The sequence below is a fragment of the Anabas testudineus genome, chromosome 13 (genome assembly GCF_900324465.2).
Source record: "Anabas testudineus chromosome 13, fAnaTes1.2, whole genome shotgun sequence".
NCBI lineage: Eukaryota > Metazoa > Chordata > Actinopteri > Anabantiformes > Anabantidae > Anabas > Anabas testudineus.
This window is the reverse complement of record NC_046622.1, coordinates 1,815,179-1,819,438: the sequence shown is the minus strand read 5'-3', so window position 1 is coordinate 1,819,438 and position 4,260 is coordinate 1,815,179.

Below are 4,260 nucleotides of genomic sequence, written 5' to 3'. Positions count from 1 at the left end.
CATTTTGTGGCATAGGTTGCGGATTAGGGAAAACCATCATAGGCAATTGATTGATTTCTTTTCTGTCACCATGGCTCCTGAGCCAATATTCGAATGAGACTGCTAGAGGAGACAGAGGTTTACTAGTAGAATCAGACAGAGTGTTAGACTTTTTCTTTATCTGTTCTTTAGATGCTTCTGGAGTTTTAAAAACAGGAGAGAGGTCAGGGTAGAGTTTCTCACTTTCCTCCTCCTCTTCTGAATCCTTCTCTGCATGGCCACTTGCAGAGGCTCCAGCCTGAGCCTGAGGAGGATGCATTCCTGATGGAGGAGGGGCACCTGGTGTGGAGACAGCATATGGAGGGGGCAGGACCCTATCTCTGTCCCTGCGTTTATGTTTATCCTTCTTTTTCTCCTCTATGCTTAACTCTTCCATTTTTACCATCACTCCAGCAGCAGTTTTTTCTGCCTTTATGTCTGCCTCTCTTTCCCATTTCTGGAAAACATGCCACTTTATATCACCTTTCCCTACTTTCTTTCCCTTCTTCTTCACTTCCTCTTCTTTCTCTTCTAATATTATTCTGCAACGTTTTAAACCATCTACACTTAATGTGCCTTGTAAAGGAAATACCCCTTTTGTGATATAGTGCCAAAGTGGAACATCCTCAACCACATCTTTTCCCCATTTATCTGCCATTAATTTAGCAGGGCCCGTAAGAGGGTCAGATAATTTTTCTAATTTCCCCGTTTTGTTTCCCATGTTTCCTAGATTCACTTGGACTGGTGCTTAAACATTCAATGGGCTTATCAATCACACACTATTTCATTCATTCACACTGATTTTCCCATCTCATTGTATGGTCAAATCTTATCACACATACACTAACTCTGGATGACTTCCCAGCCAGACAGTCTGTGACTGTCCTATAGAATGCACAAGATGCGCAAACTAGACACTGAAGACGTCGTCACAAAGCTTATTTTGTTATAACTTATTTCCAGTCACACGCCCATTTTATTCATGTGGGACCTAGACTGTTAGACTATTATGAAGCTATATGTCAGACTTCTTATTCAGGGTTTCTATACTTTAAGATTATTATTTTTATTTATTTATTTTTTTATTTAATAGTACACATGTTTATATCCATATAAACATGCGTATATAGTCTCCTTTTTTCTTTACTTTTCCTTTTTCTTACAAAACTCAGTTCGGACCACACTGGATCTACTACGAACCAAAACGATATTCTTTCCACACAGGATCCCAAGAATATCCCTCAATCAAGACCACAAAGGATTTACATGATTAGTTTCCACACAGTAATAGGCCTATCTGTCGTACCACACAGGATTTATCGACCATTTCAACACATAAATATCAGCAATCGGACCACACAGGATTTATCGACTTGCCTAACCTAGGTAATCACTATTAAAAGAAATGGTTCATAACGCTGTACTCACTCAGTTTGGATGAAACATCTGCTGTCCGCCGCCTGTCCCAACGTCAGGTGGGAATCCAGTCCTCCGTTTGTCGGAGCGGAACTTTCCCTGGGCCCGTAGTAACCTTCAGTCTGGACTCAGGCGTCGATCAGCAGGATGTCCATCTCGGTGGAACCTCCAACACGTAGTAGAAAATTTTCCTCTTCCTCTCTATATTGCTCAATCTTAGTAGACTTCAAGGAAGGACTCAGTGTGATGAACCATCTCAGTTTAATGCGTACATGCCGGCATGGAGAAAACACCACAATCATGTATGTCTTCTGCTCTACCTCTCTCTAACCCTCATACTTATACTTCTCAGGGCCACCTCCAGATAACATTCCTAAGGCACTAAGTATATGTGAACCATAAGGAAGACATAAATTTCTTCTGCATATAGGCTGAATGTTTATACCATAAATTCCCACTACAGGTCTGTGTTTTCACTCATGACCTTGTGACCCAGAACTCCTCTCCTACCCATGTCCTATCTATGAACCCTTGTACTGTCTAGTATCTCCTATCATCTTTCATACTGAAGTTGCTCTTTTTCTCCTACAGCCTTTAAAATGATTTGGGGAGAAATTTAAATTAAAATGTTTTTACTTTTACGACCACTGGGACATGATAGTGTGATTTACTTTTTTCGTCACAAACTGCTAATTGAACGTATAAATGCTCAGAATGAATGAATTTAACTTGACAAAGAAACTACTGATTGATTCATTTCCAAACACCACAAAGCTCCTGCAAGTTTCTGAAAACTTTTTTTTCACTCCTTTGCTTTACACAATTTACAAAGCACCATATGTTCAGTTGTACGCTCAGAACGCGCGCGCGCGCGTGTGTGTGTGTGTGTGTGTGTGTGTGTGTGTGTGTGTGTGTGTTTTCTTTTTTGTAATTGTTCACGTAGACACGGGTGATTTGGAACAAAAGTTCAAACTGGTTCAGGAAACCTGCAATAAAGATAATGTGAGAGTCATCAACAAGCACAGCCTTCTGCCAGTACTCCTAAAATCCCAAATTATTGGCATGAAGACTTTTTGCTTTGGATGTCCTGTAAAATGGAGTGGCACCACCAAGTTAAGCCTCTTATAATTAAAGTGAGAACATACAGAGGAAGGATAAGTGAACTGAAAACAAAAGGGGCTGAAACAAGTTTGGCAGCAGCAGCTTCTGTGGGGTCAGGCAGAGTTTAAACTAGTCAGGATTCACACCGTCGGACTAACACAGTGTTTATGTGTGCGCTGTCTTTATAAAGCCAGGGACCTGGATCAACTGTAAAAACACTGTCACAGTGATGAGGAGCTTCAGTGGTTTGGTGTGGATGAAATCTTTGCTTAGGTTTTAGTAGCAGTTAGCACTAAGTTTACAGAATCCTCTCTTTCCAAGTGTGAGTCATGGAGTCCATCAGGTGCAATGTCATTGAGGTTTCCTGTGGCTGCTTTACAATGAAAGGCACCTGGCATTGTGAAAATGAAATCATTTTAATGTGAAGCAGCACCAACAGGAAATTTGCATCTTAAACAGAAGTGACAGAACCTTTTACAGCAGCTTAGAAGCGTTTCCGTGTGGGTTTGAGCCTTCTGTGAGCGGGTTAGCAGGATGTTCAACTGTAAACACAATCTAACCCTGTTGCCTACAAGTGAGCTTCATTCTGACTCAGTGTCTTGGCTTTAATAACAGAACAAGTCGTGAGTAGTATACCGGCACAACTCAAACTCAAGCTGGTGGCATTTAGTGTTACTGTATTTTACTGTAGAACAGTGAGCTGCATCGGCTTGTCAGGACATGGGGACCTTGGTGTTAACAGTATGTTGTAGCTCCATGTCTGACTGCTAACTTTGTCTTACCTGCCCCTTCAAGGGTGCTTTACCATTCCAATAAGCCACATAGCTGTGCTGAATGAAATGTACCACACTGGTGTGGGGGGTCTCTACAGACCTTCCTTTGAGCCACATTAAGAGAGTGTGTTAGAGACAATGGTTGTTGTCATCCTCAGCTGAATAATCAGACCCCAACATCTGATTTGAACAGTATGTCTATCAGCTGCTGTCATGTTATTTGTGTTGTCAGGTAAGGTTTTGAGCTCTTCATCCTTAGAAAACAAAGATCTCTGGGAGACTTCCCACGCCCCTGGTGTTTCCCATACTCATGCTTATGGCACTTCTGAAGCTGAGCTGGATTTTAATTGCTTGGTTGTCGTGCAGTTTGTCCTTCAATCTTTTATAATGAGAAAAGAGCGACATCACTGTGTCTCCAGGGATTTTTACTTTAAACCTTTGTGTTGTAAACTTCTCTTATCTGTCTTTACAATTAGTTATGTCTATTTACAGTCCCACAAACATAACTCAAAAGAAATGGACTAAATCTAAAACTCTAAACTTACTACTGTCCTGTAGCAAAAATGCTAATGCTCAAGAGTTTAGCTCTCCACCTCTGTGCATCATCCTCTTGATATTCTCCACCTTCCACCCCCCATTCTTCACTGATTCCTTTCCCACTTCTGCACCTCCTGCTCCATTCAGTCCTCCCTGATTCTTCTTCTCATCCATCCCTCATTCTTTGCTTGTCCATGTCATTCTCCCTGCTTTGAAGAGGCCTTTCACATTTTCACTCTTGCTGAATTTCACATTCCCTCTGATCAATTGCTGCTTCACATTCTTTTTTTATTTGTGATATTTATTCTTTTTCTTTATTCTCTACCTTTCTTCATTCATGGGTAGAAGTTACCTTTTCTGTCAGTGTGTGTGTGTGTGTGTGTGTGTGTGTGTGTGTGTGTGTGGGTGTGTAATA